We start from the raw sequence: 22,295 nt of genomic DNA, 5'->3' as shown, positions 1-22,295 counted from the left end.
CAGGATATGGCTGACGAGAGTCACGGTAGTGTTGGCCAGGGAGGTGGTCCTCATCATCGTCGCCATCATCATCAGGATGATCAACATCGTCCTCATGAGGGTCGACGTCACTATACTATTAATAAGTTCATGCAGGTAGGACCGAAACCCTTAGTGGGAGGCGAGAATCCTGAACAAGCTAAAAGCTGGATGTCTAAACTTGAGAGCTCGTTCTGAGCTTTCGAGTGTACTGAGGAGCAGAAACTGGAAGTTCTAGAATTCGTTCTAGAGGATAGAGCACGTTTTTGGTGGGATGCCAAGGTTGCTCAGGCACGTACTGAGAGAGGACAGGTGACTTGGGGGGATTTTTTTCGGGAGTTTCAGAAATTATATTTTCCTCCGGCTGTTCGCCAAGCACGATCTATGGAGTTGCTTACTTTGAGGCAAGGATCAATGACTATTGATCAGTATCAGCAGCGATTTCTTGATCTGCTACCTTTCAGTCCTCATATCAATGCGAGTGATGCGTCGAAGTATGATATCTTTCTGCAAGGCCTGAACCAAGATATCTACGCACAGGTTGTCGTCTGTGATGACCCGGTGTCTTATGAGACTTTGGTGAACCGTTGCCGTCTTGTGGAGACCAGCAACAGGCGTGGACAGTTGATGATGCCAGCACAGCCTAGTGGATTTATTGAGCCTCGAGCTCAATCTGTTGTTCCATCTGTACCTACGTCTTCTTCTACTCCTACTACTTCGTCTGGTTCTCGTGGTTCATGAGGTACTTTCCTCTTTGGGAAGAAGAAAAAGAAGAAGGAGGAGGAATTTTGTAGCCACTGTGGTGGGAAGCATCCTGCAGCTTCATGTCGGAGAGCTACTGGGGCGTGTTATATTTGTGGTCAGCAGGGACATCTGCGGAGAGATTGTCCTCAGCGTATGGGTTCTGCTAGTGGATCGGGATCCCAGGTTGGATCTCAGGCTTCTACTTTTCCACGTCAGCAGCCAGCACCACAGAGTTCTTCTGGTTTTCGTCCCCAGATTCAAGGGCAGGTGTTTGCTCTGTCTTAGGAGCAGGCTACTGAGGGAAGCGATCGCATGTTGGCAGGTAACTTCTTGTTATGTGGTATTCCTGCACTTGTATTAATTGATACTGGAGCATCGCATTCCTTTATTTCTAGTCGCTTCGTTAAGAGACATAGATTACCTTACGTATCATTAGATATGGATTTAGTTGTATCTACTCCGTTGGAGCAGGAGGTAGTAACTAAGCGTCTAGTGATGGGTTGCCTTCTGGAGTTTGAGGGTAATGTGTTATCGGCTAATTTGATGATATTAGCGATGACGGATTTTGATTGTATTTTGGGAATAGATATGATGACTTTGTATCATGCTACTGTGGATTGTTATCAGCGTCTGGTACAGTTTCATCCCGTTGAGGGTGATAGCTGGTACTTTTATGGTGAGGGTGCGCGACCTCCGATGCCACTTGTTTCGGCTCTGAAGGCATGTCATGTCTTGGAGTCAGGTGGGGAGGGCTACCTCATCTATGCGGTTGATATGTCTGCGAGTAGTCCGGGTATTGATCAGCTACCGATTGTCAGCGAGTTTCCTGACGTATTCCCTGATGAGATTCCTGGTTTTTCTCCGGTTCGAGAGGTTGAATTTGGTATTGATCTAGTACCAGGAACTACGCCTATATCCCGAGCACCTTATCGTCTGGCACCGTCAGAGATGAGGGAATTGAAACAGCAGTTGCAAGATCTTCTTGATAAGGGATATATTCGTCCGAGTGTTTCTCCGTGGGGAGCACCTGTTTTGTTTGTCAAGAAAAAGGATGGATCGATGCGATTATGTATTGATTACAGGCAGTTGAATCGTGTCACCATCAAGAATAAGTATCCTTTGACGCGGATTGATGATCTGTTCGATCAACTACAGGGTACTTCTGTTTATTCGAAGATAGATCTGAGATCTGGATACCATCATATGCGGATACAAGACTCAGATATATCTACGACTGCTTTCAGGACCAGATACGGGCATTATGAGTTTATGGTGATGCCATTCGGTTTGACGAATGCACCGGCAGTCTTTATGAATCTGATGAATCAGGTATTTCGAGATTATCTGGATAGATTTGTCATCGTCTTCATAGATGATATTCTTGTCTATTCTCATGACAAGAATGAGCATGCACAACATTTGAGGATTGTTCTACAGACGTTACGAGATAAGCAGCTATATGCGAAATTGAGCAAGTGTGAATTCTGTCTTGATCGGGTAGTATTTCTCGGTCATGTGATTTCTAGTGAAGGGATATCTGTTGATCCTAGTAAGATAGAGGCAGTGCTGAACTGGTCTCGTCCGACAACGGTTGCTGAGATTCGTAATTTCTTGGGTCTAGCGGGATATTACCGTCGGTTCATCGAGAATTTTTCACAGTTGGCCAAGCCTTTGACTCAGCTTACTCGGAAAGATGTTACCTTCATTTGGTCCTCGGATTGTGAGGAGTTGTTTCACGAGCTGCGTAGACGTCTTACTACTGCACCTGTGCTAGCTCTACCTTCTGGATCAGGAGGTTATGTGGTTTATACTGATGCCTCTGGTCAGGGGTTGGGATGTGTGTTGACACAACATGGACATGTTATTGCCTATGCTTCTCGACAGTTGAAGACGCATTTGAATAACTATCCAGTGCATGATTTCGAGTTAGCCGCCATTGTATTTGCGCTCAAGATTTGGAGACATTATCTTTATGGCGTGAAATTTGAGATATTTACGGATCACAAGAGTTTGAAGTATTTATTCACTCAGGCAGAGTTGAATATGCGACAGAGACGCAGGATGGATCTCCTGAAGGATTATGATTGTGAAATCAAATATCATCCAGGTTCTGCTAATCTTACTGCTAATGCCTTGAGTCGGCAGGTGAGACTGTCTGCACTTCAGACTAATGAAATATCTCATATGATTTAAGAGTGTTGTTCATTGAGTTTTATGCTCAAGCACAAGAAAGGGAGGAATGGGATTCGTTTGTATACTATTCTATCTGAGCCAGCATTGTATTCTCGGATCAGAGATGCTCAGATATCTGATGTTAAGACTCAGCGATTGGCACGTCTAGCCAATGGAGTTAATACATCTGGATTCCATTTTCAGGCAGATGGTTTATTGTGCCTATCCAATAGAGTGGTTGTACCTAATGTTGCGGAGCTCAGGAATGATATTCTATCTCAAGCTCATAGGAGTCGATTATCAGTTCATCCTGAAAGTATGAAAATGTATAAGGACTTGCGAACTAGATTCTGGTGGAAGGGAATAAAGCGAAGTGTTTATCAGTTTGTTTCGAGATGTTTGGTTTGTCAACAGGTCAAGGCTGAACATCGACGACCAGGTGGATTACTGCAGAATCTTGAGATTCCCGAATGGAAGTGGGAGCACGTGACTATGGATTTTGTTACCCACTTGCCTATGACTTCACGTCAGTGTGATGCTATCTGGGTTGTCATTGACCGTTTGACAAAATCAGCACATTTCATTCCTTATAACCGGGAGTATTCTTATGATCGCATGACACGCTTATATATCCAGGAGATTGTGCGATTACATGGGATTCCAGTGAGTATTGTCAGTGATAGAGATCCGCAATTTACTTCACGTTTTTGGGGTAGTTTTCAGCAAGCGTTGGGTACCACTCTGAGTTTGAGCACGGCGTATCATCCGGAGACTGATGGGCAGTCAGAGCGCACTATTCGTACGTTGGAGGATATGCTACGTTCTTCTGTCATGGACTTTGGTTTATCTTGGCAGGATCAGTTACCTTTGATTGAATTTGCCTACAATAAAAGTTATCATCGTAGTATTGATATGACACCTTTCGAGGCATTGTATGATCGACGGTGTCGTACTCCGTTATTCTGGGATGAAGTCGGGGAACGGCAAGTCGAGGGTCCTGAATTGGTGCAGCAGATTGTAGACAAGGTAGATTTGATCAAGCATAGGATCAAAGTTGCTCAAGATAGACAAGCCAGTTATGCGAATATTCGTCGCAGGCCACTTCAGTTTGAGCCTGGTGAATATGTTTTTCTGCGAGTATCACCTTTCAGGAAGGTGATGAGATTCGGTGTGAAAGGCAAGTTGTCTCCTCGTTACATTGGGCCTTTCCAGATACTGGAGAAGATCGGAGATGTTGCTTATCGTTTGGCTTTACCGCCATCTCTTTCCAGTATACACAATGTTTTTCATGTGTCGTTGCTTCGACAGTACATAGCTGATGAATCTCATGTGATTCAGTCTACTGATATTCAGCTAGAGCCAGATCTGTCTTTTGTTGAACGACCAATCTGTATCCTAGACAGGAAGGAGAAAGTTCTTCGGAACAAGACTATACCACTTGTAATGGTACAGTGGCAGTGCCGAGGCGTTGAAGAAGCAACTTGGGAAACTGAGAGTCGTATGCGAGCAGAATATCCTGAGTTGTTTGCTTTGTATTTTTGATTACCATGTAAGATGTAATTACCGTTGTTGTAATAAGACATGGTTTGATATTTCATATTGTTATCTTGATTTGTCTTTAGATGTTATTTCGCGGACGAAATATCTAAAGGTGGGGAGAATGTAGTAACCCAGAAACCATTTTAAGATAATAATATGTTAAACATGATTAAGGGTTGGTATTTAACCAATTTCGGAGTGTTATTGGACTTCAGAAGTAAAATTTGGGCTTTTTAATTTTGGGCCGGATAGTAAGTTCTGATCCCAGATAGTAAGCTCCGATCCCAGATAGTAAGCTCCGATCCTAGATAGTAAGATCCGATCGGAACGGAAGCTCCGATCCTGGAACGGAAGTTCCGATCCCCAGCTGCCAGCAATGATCGATGACTCAGTCGCAAGTTTTGACAAGTGTCGATCATAGAGCAGATCGGAAGCTCCGATCGTAGATCGGAAGTTCCGATCCTGGCGTGGCAGACATGCACGCAATGAGCTGGATCGGAAGCTCCGATCCCGAAATCGGAAGTTCCGATCCTGGCCGAGAAATTTGGCTATAAATAGAGCAGTTCTGAGTTCATTTCAATTACGAATTCCCGAGTTTCCTTCTTCAGTTATATAGTGTGAGATATACACTTGAGGGCCCTATCGGTTATAATCGAAGTTCTGGAATAACCAAGTTGTGTTATAGTCATCCGGGACTAGCGTCTTCAAAGGGCTTACTTTGGACGAAGGTATGGTCCGCGAATCGATTTAAGTTTTGGGAGTACTTATTAGCTTAGTTAAGGCTTATAGAACTTGTGTAGTGATACGGTGAACTTTTGAATATAGGCTTGGAACCTAGGATCTACTTTACTTGAACTAGCCTAGAGGTACGTACACATTGACTGAGATTACCAGCGAGTATACATGTTTATATGTTGCATTTATTTGGCATTATTATATGGCATGATGTATGATTTACCGTTTTCTATACTCATATGTCATGTGCATATACACGTTGAGCCTATTCCCTATTATACCTGATTATAGAGCCGCTCAGCTCTATACTCGATAGTCTGTCACTGAGAGTACCGCGACGGCGGGGGCATTTATGTCTGTCTACTCTGGTGTACTAGACGAGTGTGGTTGCACCCAGAGGTTGATCCGTGCGGTGGCAGCACTCATATGGCGCCAGTTCTGAGCATGACTTTTCAGATGATCTTTTACCAGTCATCATGTTGCATGCATCATATACATATGTTTACTCATGTCTATGTACTGGGCGTAGCGCTCACGTCCTAGTTGTTATCTTGGACACCCTATTCCATGGGGCAGGTCGCATGATGGACGGAGCTGGTAGTTCAAGGCAGGACTAGGGAGCAGGAGCTTTGAAAGTTTTTATACAGCATGATTTATTAGCTATATAATGTTTACTTTTAAGAATTTCGATATGGTTGTATCACTACAGATTTAAGCCTGGATTATATTACTAAGCTGATATGTAAATTATGGTTAAGTTTCCGCACGTTTTTACTCTGTTAAGTATTTTGCTGTATTAAGTTTAATGCATGCTATTAGTTGCCAGTTAGTAGGTGATTCCATGCAGGGTCACTACATTTTTGGTATCAGAGCCAGGTTAGATTTTGGGATTAGTACTTGGGATTTAGTTTAGTTTTGAGTAATTCTTGCGCATTTGGGATTTTAATGTGTAATTCTTTTCAGGATATGGCTGACGAGAGTCACGATAGTGTTGGCCAGGGAGGTGGTCATCATCATCGTCGCCATCATCATCAGGATGATCAACATCGTCCTCATGAGGGTCGACGTCACTATACTATTAATAAGTTCATGCAGGTAGGACCGAAACCCTTAGTGGGAGGCGAGAATCCTGAACAAGCTAAAAGCTGGATGTCTAAACTTGAGAGCACGTTCCGAGCTTTCGAGTGTACTGAGGAGCAGAAACTGGAAGTTCTAGAATTCGTTCTAGAGGATAGAGCACGTTTTTGGTGGGATGCCAAGGTTGCTCAGGCACGTACTGAGAGAGGACAGGTGACTTGGGGGGATTTCTGTCGGGATTTTCAGAAATTATATTTTCCTCCGGCTGTTCGCCAAGCACGATCTATGGAGTTGCTTACTTTGAGGCAAGGATCAATGACTATTGATCAGTATCAGCAGCGATTTCTTGATCTGCTACCTTTCAGTCCTCATATCAATACGAGTAATGCGTCGAAGTATGATATCTTTCTACAAGGCCTGAACCAAGATATCTACGCACAGGTTGTCGTCTGTGATAACCCGGTGTCTTATGAGACTTTGGTGAACCGTTGCCGTCTTGTGGAGACCAGCAACAGGCGTGGACAGTTGATGATGCCAGCACAGCCTAGTGGATTTATTGAGCCTCGAGCTCAATCTGTTGTGCCATCTGTACCTACGTCTTCTTCTACTCCTACTAATTCGTCTGGTTCTCGTGGTTCACGAGGTACTTTCCGCTTTGGGAAGAAGAAGAAAAAGGAGGAATTTTGTAGCCACTGTGGTGGGAAGCATCCTGCAGCTTCATGTCGGAGAGCTACTGGGGCGTGTTATATTTGTGGTCAGCAGGGACATCTGCGGAGAGATTGTCCTCAGCGTATGGGTTCTGCTAGTGGATCGGGATCCCAGGTTGGATCTCAGGCTTCTACTTTTCCACGTCAGCAGCCAGCACCACAGAGTTCTTCTGGTTTTCGTCCCCAGACTCAAGGGCAGGTGTTTGCTCTGTCTCAGGAGCAGGCTACTGAGGGAAGCGATCGCATGTTGGCAGGTAACTTCTTGTTATGTGGTATTCCTGCACTTGTATTAATTGATACTGGAGCATCGCATTCCTTTATTTCTAGTCGCTTCGTTAAGAGACATAGATTACCTTACGTATCATTAGATATGGATTTAGTTGTATCTACTCCGTTGGAGCAGGAGGTAGTAACTAAGCGTCTAGTGATGGGTTGCCTTCTGGAGTTTGAGGGTAATGTGTTATCGGCTAATTTGATGATATTAGCGATGACGGATTTTGATTGTATTTTGGGAATAGATATGCCGACTTTGTATCATGCTACTGTGGATTGTTATCAGCGTCTGGTACAGTTTCATCCCGTTGAGGGTGATAGCTGGTACTTTTATGGTGAGGGTGCGCGACCTCCGATGCCACTTGTTTCGGCTCTGAAGGCATGTCATGTCTTGGAGTCAGGTGGGGAGGGCTACCTCATCTATGCGGTTGATATGTCTGCGAGTAGTCCGGGTATTGATCAGCTACCGATTGTCAGCGAGTTTTCTGACGTATTCCCTGATGAGATTCCTGGTTTTCCTCCGGTTCGAGAGGCTGAATTTGGTATTGATCTAGTACCAGGAACTACGCCTATATCCCGAGCACCTTATCGTCTGGCACCGTCAGAGATGAGGGAATTGAAACAGTAGTTGCAAGATCTTCTTGATAAGGGATATATTCGTCCGAGTGTTTCTCCGTGGGGAGCACCTGTTTTGTTTGTCAAGAAAAATGATGGATCAATGCGATTATGTATTGATTACAGACAGTTGAATCGTGTCACCATCAAGAATAAGTATCCTTTGCCACGGATTGATGATCTGTTCGATCAAATACAGGGTACTTCTGTTTATTCGAAGATAGATCTGAGATCTGGATACCATCAGATGCGGATACAAGACTCAGATATATCTACGACTGCTTTCAGGACCAGATACGGGCATTATGAGTTTCTGGTGATGCCATTCGGTTTGACGAATGCACCGGCAGTCTTTATGAATCTGATGAATCAGGTATTTCGAGATTATCTGGATAGATTTGGCATCGTCTTCATAGATGATATTCTTGTCTATTCTCATGACAAGAATGAGCATGCACAACATTTGAGGATTTTTCTACAGATGTTACGAGATAAGCAGCTATATGCGAAATTGAGCAAGTGTGAATTCTGGCTTGATCGGGTAGTATTTCTCGGTCATGTGATTTCTAGTGAAGGGATATCTGTTGATCCTAGTAAGATAGAGGCAGTGCTGAACTGGTCTCGTCCGACAATGGTTGCTGAGATTCGTAGTTTCTTGGGTCTAGCGGGATATTACCGTCGGTTCATCGAGAATTTTTCACAGTTGGCCAGGCCTTTGACTCAGCTTACTCGGAAAGGTGTTACCTTCATTTGGTCCTCAGATTGTGAGGAGTTGTTTCACGAGCTGCGTAGACGTCTTACTACTGCACCTATGCTAGCTCTACCTTCTGGATCAGGAGGTTATGTGGTTTATACTGATGCCTCTGGTCAGGGGTTGGGATGTGTGTTGACACAACATGGACATGTTATTGCCTATGCTTCTCGACAGTTGAAGACGCATGAGAATAACTATCCAGTGCATGATCTCGAGTTAGCCGCCATTGTATTTGCGCTCAAGATTTGGAGACATTATCTTTATGGCGAGAAATTTGAGATATTTACGGATCACAAGAGTTTGAAGTATTTATTCACTCAGGCAGAGTTGAATATGCGACAGAGACGCTGGATGGATCTCCTGAAGGATTATGATTGTGAAATCAAATATCATCCAGGTTCTGCTAATCTTACTGCTGATGCCTTGAGTCGGCAGGTGATACTGTCTGCACTTCAGACTAATGAAATATCTCATATGATTTAAGAGTGTTGTTCATTGAGTTTTATGCTCAAGCACAAGAAAGGGAGGAATGGGATTCGTTTGTATACTATTCTATCTGAGCCAGCATTGTATTCTCGGATCAGAGATGCTCAGATATCTGATGTTAAGACTCAGCGATTGGCACGTCTAGCCAATGGAGTTAATACATCTGGATTCCATTTTCAGGCAGATGGTTTATTGTGCCTATCCAATAGAGTGGTTGTACCTAATGTTGCGGAGCTCAGGAATGATATTCTATCTCAAGCTCACAGGAGTCGATTATCAGTTCATCCTGGAAGTATGAAAATGTATAAGGACTTGCGAACTAGATTCTGGTGGAAGGGAATGAAGCGAAGTGTTTATCAGTTTGTTTCGAGATGTTTGGTTTGTCAACAGGTCAAGGCTGAACATCGACGACCAGGTGGATTACTGCAGAATCTTGAGATTCCCGAATGGAAGTGGGAGCACGTGACTATGGATTTTGTTACCCACTTGCCTATGACTTCACGTCAGTGTGATGCTATCTGGGTTGTCATTGACCGTTTGACAAAATCAGCACATTTAATTCCTTATAACCGAGAGTATTCTTATGATCGCATGGCACGCTTATATATCCAGGAGATTGTGCGATTACATGGGATTCCAGTGAGTATTGTCAGTGATAGAGATCCGCAATTTACTTCACGTTTTTGGGATAGTTTTCAGCAAGCGTTGGGTACCACTCTGAGTTTGAGCACGGCGTATCATCCGAAGACTGATGGGCAGTCAGAGCGCACTATTCGTATGCTGGAGGATATGCTACGTTCTTCTGTCATGGACTTTGGTTTATCTTGGCAGGATCAGTTACCTTTGATTGAATTTGCCTACAATAACAGTTATCATCGTAGTATTGATATGGCACCTTTCGAGGCATTGTATGATCGACGGTGTCGTACTCCGTTATTCTGGGATGAAGTCGGGGAACGGCAAGTCGAGGGTCCTGAATTGGTGCAGCAGATTGTAGACAAGGTAGATTTGATCTAGCATAGGATCAAAGTTGCTCAAGATAGACAAGCCAGTTATGCGAATATTCGTCGCAGGCCACTTCAGTTTGAGCCTGGTGAATATGTTTTTCTGCGAGTATCACCTTTCAGGAAGGTGATGAGATTCGGTGTGAAAGGCAAGTTGTCTCCTCGTTACATTGGGCCTTTCCAGATACTGGAGAAGATCGGAGATGTTTCTTATCGTTTGGCTTTACCGCCATCTCTTTCCAGTATACACAATGTTTTTCATGTGTCGTTGCTTCGACAGTACATAGCTGATGAATCTCATGTGATTCAGTCTACTGATATTCAGCTAGAGCCAGATCTGTCTTTTGTTGAACGACCAATCTGTATCCTAGACAAGAAGGAGAAAGTTCTTCGGAACAAGACTATACCACTTGTAATGGTACAGTGGCAGCGCCGAGGCGTTGAAGAAGCAACTTGGGAAACTAAGAGTCGTATGCGAGCAGAATATCCTGAGTTGTTTGCTTTGTATTTTTGATTACCATGTAAGATGTAATTATCGTTGTTGTAATAAGACATGGTTTGATGTTTCATATTGTTATCTTGATTTGTCTTTAGATGTTATTTCGCGGACGAAATATCTAAAGGTGGGGAGAATGTAGTAACCCAGAAACCATTTTAAGATAATAATATGTTAAACATGATTAAGGGTTGGTATTTAACCAATTTCGGAGTGTTATTGGACTTCAGAAGTAAAATTTGGGCTTTTTAATTTTGGGCCGGATAGTAAGTTCCGATCCCAGATAGTAAGCTCCAATCCTAGATAGTAAGCTCCGATCGGAACGGAAGCTCCGATCCTGGAACGGAAGTTCCGATCCCCAGCTGCCAGCAATGATCGATGACTCAGTCGCGAGTTTTGACAAGTGTCGATCATAGAGCAGATCGGAAGCTCCGATCGTAGATCGGAAGTTCCGATCCTGGCGTGGCAGACATGCACGCAATGAGCTGGATCGGAAGCTCCGATCCCGAAATCGGAAGTTCCGATCCTGGCCGAGAAATTTGGCTATAAATAGAGCAGTTCTGAGTTCATTTCAATTACGAATTCCCGAGTTTCCTTCTTCAGTTATATAGTGTGAGATAGACACTTGAGGGCCCTATCGGTTATAATCGAAGTTCTGGAATAACCAAGTTGTGGTTATAGTCATCCGGGACTAGCGTCTTCAAAGGGCTTACTTCGGACGAAGGTATGGTCCGGGAATCGATTTAAGTTTTGGGAGTACTTATTAGCTTAGTTAAGGCTTATAGAACTTGTGTAGTGATACGGTGAACTTTTGAATATTGGCTTGGAACCTAGGATCTACTTTACTTGAACTAGCCTAGAGGTACGTACACATTGACTGAGATTACCAGCGAGTATAAATGTTTATATGTTGCATTTATTTGGCATTATTATATGGCATGATGTATGATTTACCGTTTTTTATACTCATATGTCATGTGCATATACACGTTGAGCCTATTCCCTGTTATACCTGATTATAGAGCCGCTCAGCTCTATACTCGATAGTCTGTCACTGAGAGTACCGCGACGGCGGGGGCATTTATGTCTGTCTACTCTGGTGTACTAGACGAGTGTGGTTGCACCCAGAGGTTGATCCGTGCGGTGGCAGCACTCATATGGCGCCAGTTCTGAGCATGACTTTTCAGATGATCTTTTACCAGTCATCATGTTGCATGCATTATATACATATGTTTACTCATGTCTATGTACTGGGCGTAGCGCTCACGTCCTAGTTGTTATCTTGGACACCCTATTTCATGGTGCAGGTCGCATGATGGACGGAGCTGGTAGTTCAAGGAAGGACTAGGGAGCAGGAGATTTGAATGTTTTTATACAGCATGATTTATTAGCTGTATAATGTTTACTTTTAAGAATTTCGATATGGTTGTATCACTACAGATTTAAGCCTGGATTATATTACTAAGCTGATATGTAAATTATGGTTAAGTTTCCGCACGTTTTTACTCTGTTAAGTATTTTGCTGTATTAAGTTTAATGCATGCTATTAGTTGCCAGTTAGTAGGTGATTCCATGCAGGGTCACTACAAAAGTTGTAGCCCTTTCTCTTGGTTTTCCACGAAATCAAGAATCACTCAATTTTGAGTTTGTACGAGAGAGATATGTTTGAAATACTAAGCTGTGTCAGAATTCTGTTCTGCAAAATTTCAGTGCAGAACTCGAAACTTCATCATGCTATATTAGCTTCGTAACGCATACTGAATCATTTTATTTGGATAAGCGAACTGTAAGTTACAGTCAAAATACCAGAGCTGGCCATGTTTGATTTGATAGAGTAACGAATGCATCCAGCTCGATGTTTCGACCAACTTTTTGCCTAGATAACGTCCGAACTAACTGGTCTGAAATATGACTTGTAGATATTTGAGTAAGATTTCCAACCATTTGGCCTCAAGTCATTTGGATCACTGAGCTATGAGATATGTTCGATTCAATTAACTGCGCCAGCTTGAGTAACTTGAGTTCCAACTTGAAAACTTTCAACTTTGATCTACAATCTACAAAACTTGATGAAATATGTTATAAACACAATAAGAAGTTTTGTTATTATCAAAATCAAGATTGCTTGTGTTTCACAACCCAACACATATCATTTCAATGGATTTTTTTATTGGACTCTCACAATCAGAATAAATTTCAAATCCATTGAATTCCATATGTTTGTTTGATTAAAAATTTGGAAACATCAAATTATAAAGGATGACTTCTTCATTGTCATACACATACGTTGAAATTATCACGTCAATACAAAATAAAATGGAGTTGACCTTTTATTTATTTAATAATTCGGACAATAGTCTTAGAATGTCTATACTATCTATGAGATACTATACTATAAGAATCAAACCCTAGAAAATTAATTATCTGTTTTTACCTATCCACTTTTACAAAAACTTCCTTCTTACTCCAAATTTTTGAACACAGAAGTAACAGTATTTGTAACGCCCCGTTTTTATTTTAAATGAGTTTATTTGAGTTAATCGGAGATTACAGAGTTCACGAGCCGACTTGATTTTGATCAGGGTCCTTTTTGCAAAAATTGGATTTTTCAGGGACTAAAATGCAATTATCGGTTTTTATAGATAATTATAAGGGAAATGGCTTATTCTATTCACTCATCTCCTTCCCTTAGCCACCTCCCTTCCATTGAAACGCTTCCAATGCTTCTCCAAGCTCCCAGATTTCAGTCCGAGCTCGATCCGGCCGTTGGAAATTATTTCTGAAGGCAGATTAGCGATCACTGCAGCGAGAGCTCCATTATATCGTAAGTTTTTCTACGATCAGCTACATTTTAGTTTTTGGATGTTGTTAGAATCGTTTGAGATTCGAGTATGTTGTTCTAGACAGAGTTCTGATCGTTTATTATCTGTCGGTTTTGAATTAGAGCGACGTTCGGATTTGTTATGATTTTTGGAAGCCATTTTCGAAAATGTGGATTTTGAGATTGATGGGTTTGCTTTGTTATTGTTGTTTTGGGCATTGATATGAGGTTATATCGGTATTGAACTGCTGTCTGCGTTTCCGGTTTGTTCAGTTTATAGCCGTTATGCCGTCGGTTTGAGTCTTGGAGATTTCGAACCATTTTTGTATTGATTGAAGCTTTGGCTTGTGAGTGACATGGTTGTAAAATAAAATGTAATGTAGAAATATTTTATATTTAGATTTTTTTTAGATAATCATGATTTCATAATTTAAGAAAAGTATATGTAAGGGTAAATTAGTATAACAATTGATTAAAAATATGAGGTGTAAATAACACTCCCCATAATAATTTAATGATTGTAATAATAACTTTGACAATAATTATATAAAATAAGTAACACAGCTATATCAACTGACAATGATGAAAACGATCAACTTACCGAATAATATTTATAATAACATATTTAATACAATAATGAATTGTTTTAACAATAAAATATAAATATTATAAATTTTCTGATTATAATAACAATTATATAAGAATAAGATATTAAAACAATATTTTTTGTGTTAATAAAATAATAAATACAGTGGAGCATTCATTAACAATGTTTTTTTACAGTTTTAATACATTCATTTTCATTAAATAAATTAGAAATAATAATAATAATAATAATAATAATAATAATAATTTAATGATTGTAATAATAATTTTGACAATAATTATATAAAATAAGTACTCATCAACAATAATATATTCGATAATTACTTTTTTGAACAACTTGTTTATAAATAATAATAATAATAATAATAATAATAATAATAATAATTAATTCTTGATAATGACTATGAAAATTATGATCCACATGTATGTATTCGGATTCCCAACTCGTGTTTTGAGACCGTGAAGACGATGAAACATCTGGATTGATATTTAAAAAATGTGAACAAATACATGGTAACAAAATGAAATTTACCAAATGAAGAGCCTAACGTGGTAATTGCTTCATTGAAAACGTAGCTGAAAATTATTTTGTCAATGCATTGATCTAATATACACTATTAAGAAAATTTTTAAATGGCAGAAAAAAAAGTGAAAGAATGGAGAAGAAATGGTAGAAAACAATAGAAAAAAAGAAATAATTGAGGATGCATATCATGCTAATTAACCACGGTTTTATAAAAACCGTGGCTAAATAACTACGGTTATTTTAAAACTCTGATTTTCAGATAAAGTTTCTTGTAGCTTGCTTCTCATATCATTGTTTTCGGTCATTAGCAAATTTATCTGAGCTCTTAGACTGTCTGATCCAGTGTACTCATTCGAGTTACTTTGATCTGACTTATCTGTTGTGCTCTTTCCATTTGTTCTGACTTCATCAAACTTAAGAGATAGCATAACCATCTAATTTAATGCATTGATAAGATCTTCCTTACTAAATTCATCAGAAGTAAAGTCAAGTACCTCTCTATCGTCTGGAATGTCAGCGTTATTAGCCATAAGACATTTGACAGCTTCATCTTCACATTCACTTGACGATGCTTCTGAGTCGGATGAGGTGAAATCTGATTCTGCCCATTTGCTATTGCTTTCATCTGCTAAGAGGGCCTTTTGTTCTTTCTTCCTGCTGAATCTTTTCCTTTCTTCTCTTGAGTTCTTCTTGTATGATGTTCTTTTCTCATCCTTTTTGGGTTTGGTAAGTGTCCTTCTTTTCCACAGTTGTAACAAGCTCGATTTTCTTCAACTGGTTCTTTTGATTTGAAGCTTGATCTGTTAGCTCTTTGGAAACTGTTGTGATTCTTTCTCATGAATCTTCCAAACTTCTTTACAAATAGTGACATTGCATCGCTACTGATTTGTTCTGCAGTCTTGGTTCCTGGAATTTCATCTGCTGCAGTGAGAGCTTTGGTAACTTGTGATGTTGATGTGTCTTCCTCAGTTCGAACTCCCAGTTCGAATTCATAAGCTTTAAGATCTGCAAATAGATCATGTAGTTCGATCTTATTGAGATCCTTGGATTCCCTCATAGCGACTTTCTTTACATCCCATCTTCGTGGCAGAGCTCTCATGACTTTGAGTGTTACTTCACGATTGCTGTAACTCTTTCCAAGTGCATTTAGCTCGATCATAATGCTGCTGAATCTTTCATCAAATTCATTCATTGTTTCTCCTGATTTCATCTTGATATTGTCAAACTTTTGAATAGCCACCATGAGTTTGTTTTCCTTCGTTTGATCATTTCCTTCACATAATTGAGTGAGCTTCTCCCATATTTCTTTGGTATTAGTGCAACTTTTGATCTTGCTAAACATGTTTTTGTCCAGAGTTTTGTATAGAATATCTCTGGCAACATTGTCAAGATTGGCTTTCCTTTTATCTTCAGAAGTCCATTCAGATCGAGGCTTTTCTATCATTTGAGGAGCACCTTCAGAAATAGCAACAGCAGTGTGGACTTTCATAATCTTCATTGGTCCATCTGTTACAACGAACCACATATCATCATCCAGTGCTGATAGATGTGCCTGCATACGAATTTTTCAGTCATCATAATCTTCTTTTGAAAACATAGGGATTTTGCTAAACGACGTCATAGCTAAAGATGCCATAGTTTAAGAGACGATTCAGGTGATAAGCAAGAACCTCTCTGATACCACTTGTTAGGATCGAAATATGTGTAGAGGGGGGGGGGGGGTGAATACACAATATAAAATTTTGCGAGTACTTTGATCTGATTTGTAAGAATCAGACAGAAGTTTCGTTTGCTTAAAAGTTTTGATCTGTTCGAAAGATCTGAGCAAGTCAGGCGGAAATAATCTTCCTCACAGATTGAATGCCTAATAGTACTAATGAAAATGAAATGAAATAATTGCAGTAAAGAGATAAAGTTGTTTCTGGATGTTCGGAGATGAATTCTCCTACGTCACCCCTTTTTCTGTTTCCAGAAGGATTCCACTAGAAGACTTTGACTTATACAATTCCTTTGTACAAATCCAATCAAATCAATCCTTTGATAGAAACTCCTAGCAATACTCTAACTCGAAGTAGAACAATTTTTCTACTTAGAGTTTACAAGATGAAGCAACAGAGTATGCTTTGATGGTTTGAACTGGGAAGCTGTAGCTTTGATCTGGATCGATTTGAAGTGTATCTTTGAGCTTGATCGATCTGTGTTGTGTTCTAAATAAGAATATCGAGACTTTGATCTGATGAAATAAGTATCTGAGTTAGTATATTGAGTGAAGGCTTTTTCGACTTTGAATTTGATTGCTTTGTAATTTTCACTCTTGGTCTCGTGTCTTGAATCTTCGAAATGCTTGAGTATTTATAGTTTCCAAAAGTAGACAGTGAGCCGCCAACAATTTCTGATATTGGGCTGCCAGCATATCTCATAAATAGCTCACAAATCTTGACTTAAAGCGAAGGCCGATCAACGTTCAAATTCTTATTAAATGATTTTGTCGTTTTCTTCAATTACAGCAATGGATAGATTCCTGAAAAAGCTTCGATCTGGTTGTTGACCATTTGATCTTGTGTCAATCGATCCGGTGTAATAAGATCTGTGGAGTTTGATCTGTATCTTGATTTAATCATGATACTTTGATTTGGGAACTTTCGTAGAAATCTTTAGTATTTAATATTTGATGAGTCCGATTAATTTATTTACTTGGTTTTGTTTTGACTTTGTAATCACCGAAATTCTAGAGTTTGATCTCCAACACACACTTCTTATCAGCTAAAAATAACAAAAATACCCTTTTTAAAATAAATAATTAAATTACTTTTATTATATAATTCTATATTTAATTGAATGAAATAATCATATTTTAGTTAAATAATTCTGAAAGTTATATATAATTATTTTATATTTGTAACATCTCAAAACTCAGAACGCTACTTAATATTCATTCTTTAAACATGTGCGGACAATAAGCGGAAATAAATAAAAACTTTACTTAAAAACATTTAAATGTTGAGGTATTGCCAACATGGACAACGTACATAAGCAAAGAAATAAGTAAAACTTATGTTTCTTTCCTTGACTAAAATAAAGGTATTTGTAAAATAACATCGTTCATAAATATATCGCGCTCATGCATCGTCCGTCGGCCCGAATCCATGCTCCTCTCATGCCTGTTTTCATAATCATCAATGAAATCATCTAAAGCATCGTCATTATCTACGTCATTTAAGTATAGTGAGTCTAAAAGACTCAACAAGAAAATGCATATAAAACTTTTCATAAAAAGCTTGAAACTCAAAATTATGGCATAACATGAACACGTAATAAAATCTTAACATCTTAGGGGACTAAATACATGCATTTGTGGTAACCATCATTTGAGAACATATTTTGAAAATGACATCCCCTGAGCTCATCCCAGAGAACCCGTTCCACTTCGACTTGAGCACTTATTTTGGAGTGGTCATCCCCGGAGCTCTCCCAGAGAGTCAGTTCTACGTTCTCTTGAGCACGTATTTTGAGAAGGCACTTTCGGAGCTCATCTCAGAAATCCGAAACCCTTCGTTTCCATCTCATTTTGCCAGCACAAAGTCACATACAACATCAATATTTTCATGTATCCTTAAAGATCATCATATTTTTCATATATTTCATAACTTCATCATTTCATACTCTTAAACAGTTTGATAAACATCATGCAACTAAAACTGATGTAAAACTCGTCCATGCATAACATACTTCAAAACATTTCATGATAAAGTATCTTTCATGGGGAAAATCACCTAAACATGCAATACATAGCTTAACCGATCCACGTGAGTCGTTCCATATGTCCCAAACATTTGAATTCAAAACCTTTTCCAATTGAATGTCTTAAAAACACTTAAAAGAGCTTTAAAAAATCATAAATTTGAATTTTGGACTGAACATGCGAAATTTAAAATTTTTAGGCAGCACCGCGTGGGCTCGAGCCGCAGAAAAGTGTTGCTCGCGCTCACTTGAATACGCTCGCACTAGAGCAGGAGAAAGATTCCGCTCAATCGCACGGCTCACTGCCTGGAAATCCAGACAGCGACGCGCAGTCCCCTAATGTTATTTCCTTCGACTCTTCAGCGATGTTTCCAGGCAGCGACGCGCAGTCTCCCAACGCAATTTCCTTCAACTATTCGGCTCCCTAAACGTCACTCTTTCACCCAAAAATATTAAACAAATGAAAGGCAATCATCTACAGACACGAAAATCTCAAAACTTTAAAATAATTTACCCCAAAAACGACCAACATCAATAGTTTAATTCAAAACTTCAAATCCATTACACACTCACACCAAAATCCTGACTTTTACATACATCCATAACCTCAATAACTATGACCAAAGACATCAGAAACACCTCACATTTCACGTATAAACATCATACAAATGAGTTCTTCATAATTCATGCATCAATCAACACATATGCACATAGAGTTCATATAAAAAATATTTCTATCCTTGAATGGGGTTTCAAAACATTAAAACTTGCCTGAATACGGTTTTTTGGGTTTAACCTGGATTGCGAAACGATCTAGCCATGAGAAACTTAAAAGATTTTCGCCCTAGCCTTGATGCAGTGTTGAACGCGTGAAGAGGGAATGGGAGAGTAAAGGGCGTTCCAATGAGAGAATTTTGAACGCTACTTAATTTGTGACTAATGGGCTCAAAAGTCGGCCCATTAGTTGCAAATAAAACTTTTTAAAAATTTAATTCTCCCAACTACAAAATACACTGCATCGACTCTAACTAAAAAAACTAAACATTTTTCTTAACTTGCTTCGAAGGATAGCCTTGTTCCTTTGGTCCAAAATTAAATTTGAAACCTTAAAACTTTAAACTCACATTACAACACATCAAATTTCATGCATAAAATAAATCACATAATTTAAACATAATAATTAAATTCCACAATTAACATGCATAAATCAAATAAATTAATTAAATCATCATGATCAAGCTAGTGGACTTTTGGACTTTACAATATTAATATTCGTTATATGCTAAATATATTTTAATAGTAAATTGTATTATTGCATTAAATTAAATAATAAGTTTAATTATTTTTAAATAAAATTTAATATTTAAATTAATTAAAGTGATTTTATAAATAAACTTAATTGAAAATATAAGTTAATGCATTGATGTTTTAATTTAAATTTTCAATAAAGAATGATAAAACAGTTCATTAAAGTCATTTAAGAGCAGTTTAGTCATTTTATAGCCCGGCCAGAAGGGGTGTGTATGCTACAGATCTCGAATCACAGGTGCCTACTAGCTCAAAAAACTTTCATATGGGGTTATCAGCAAACCCTAGATTTTAAAGGGATGATTTATGTCATTTCTCCTAAAACTAATTACATATAATTTTTTATGTTTCATTACATACAATTTTGTATCTCATTGTTACTCAAAGATTTGCTCCTACTTGCATAATCAAATTTGAATACAAAGAATGTTGAATTTGATATATATAATTTAAATTACACATTGAGTTAATGTTTATGTCGTTCACCAATTTATACAATGAACGGTGGAAATTTGATATGTTTGAACATTTGTGTTCCAATCGGTATTGAGTAATTACCCGTGTAGGAAGAGAAGCCGTTGAAAATATAATGACCATTTTTTCTCTTAGTTTTCATATTTTTTTAAGAAAAATTATGATTTGCGAATATCTTGATTTTGGATAATCGGTTTATTTGAAAGCAACTTAAGATAGAAAAAAATCGAACAAAAGAAACAAACTTTACAAAGGTTTATGGTTTCTATCTTAAACCATTAAAGGATTGTGACACACAAAAATGTGTTTTAGGACCAAAATAGTCGAAATTCATAATTTATTATACCAAAACCAAAAACAAAAACTTTAATAGATTAAAAAAATAAAACCACAGGCAAATTATTGGACCAAAAGATATTTCCCTTTTTTCATTCAATTTCAAATCCACTCTTGAACTTAAATCATTTCAAGCATATGGATTTCAAATGCTATCCCCTTCACAAATCCAATACAACCTAAGATCCTACATGATGCTTGGGTCTCGTCTTAAAGTGTTACCCTTAATTTCAAAATTAAAATTTCCCTTCTGAATGGATTTTAAATCCACTCTTTAAATGGATTTTTTTTTTGGATGTGCAAAATTAGAATGGATTTTAAATTCATTGAATTCCATAGGTTTAATTATGTTATTTGGCTAAAAATTAGAAACTTCAAATTATAAAAGAAGGCTTCTCCATTGTCGTCATGCACATACGTTAAAAGTACAACTAAATGTTAGTGATCACGGAATTATCATAACCATATAAAATAAAATGGACTTTAGTCTTACTTATTTAAATCCAACAAAAGGATATAATATCTATGCTATACTATAAATGATGAAAGCCTAGAGAATCATCTGGTCTTTCTTCCTTTCTACTTGCCAAGAACATTTCCTTTTGCTCTCGAGCTGATCTCCAAGATCATTTTTACTGCAGAAATCATGTAAAAATACATCGCAAGAAAATTATGAAAAAATTATCAAGGTCGCATATCTCCTTTTAAAAAGGGTGGTTGTTCCACTAACCGACATCTATCTTTATGACTACAAAGAAGTAACAAAGGGAAGAAAAGTTCATGAAACATCTAACACCACGTACGTTATTGGGGTAAGGAATCACAATCCTAGAACCGGTAGAATTATCAACATGAGCAGCGGATCGCAAGTTCCCGAAAAAGAAAACGACATCAGGTTTATCATGTCTCTTTACATCTAACAAGACCATCTTAAAGCAAGATGATCAAAATACACCACAAGTAACAAAACTATTGGTTGAACCACATCTATATACACTACAAGAAAAATCACATTTAGTGACACTTACAAGCGGACATATTTAAAAAATGTCAGCAAAAACATTTAACCGTGACATTTCTTAAAAGCCTATAAAATTTAATAAAAATATAAGATTAGGCCACTTCTACTGACATTCTCCAGTACATGTCACAATTTGTTTGGGGAGGGAAGATTGGAGCCCAAAGGTTTTTCGAAATATCTTTTACGGAAAAAAAAGAGTTGAAATATCTCCTCTCTTTGTTCCCCCCATTTCTCCCACTTATCTTTTGCTCTTTAATCTGAGACGAAATCGAAATACGCTCATTCATCTTCCCTCTTTCAATTAGCAGCTTGTTTCCTTTTCAATTGGATAGTATTTCAATTTCTTCTCAAATTTGCTTCATATTTCTCCTTCTCAAAGCAGATCAAACTTTTATCTCTGTGATGTTTTGACAACGGAGAAAGAGGGGAACCGGGGGGCGAGATCTATCGGCAGAGAATTCCTCGTTCAAGGGATGGCATGTGCTCGCTCCTACATCTTGTGCAGGTTTTCATTTTTTTAAAAAAAATTTGCATGAAGCTTTTAATAGACACACGCATCAATGCTAGCGTACTCCTGACCAAATCTCTCTACCCGTCCTCCTGCAAAGACATCCGGAGAAATGACCCGTGCTCGCTAATCAGCTATGCTCTGCACAGTGCCTGTCAGTCGACCTCTTCTGCTCACGATCTATCTTCAGCTTTCTTCTTGTATCTGTATCATGCTTTTGAACATGAAGTTTTCCGTATGTCTACCGAACGCATCGATACATGCATACCGGCAAAACCATGTTCTGCATGAGTTTAAATACCTTACGCTCAAAACCAGTCGTGCCTTAGCCACT

This window comes from Henckelia pumila, chromosome 4, assembly GCF_033568475.1.
Source record: "Henckelia pumila isolate YLH828 chromosome 4, ASM3356847v2, whole genome shotgun sequence".
Lineage (NCBI taxonomy): Eukaryota > Viridiplantae > Streptophyta > Magnoliopsida > Lamiales > Gesneriaceae > Henckelia > Henckelia pumila.
The sequence above is the reverse complement of the archived record's forward strand: the minus strand, read 5'-3'. Positions refer to the sequence as shown.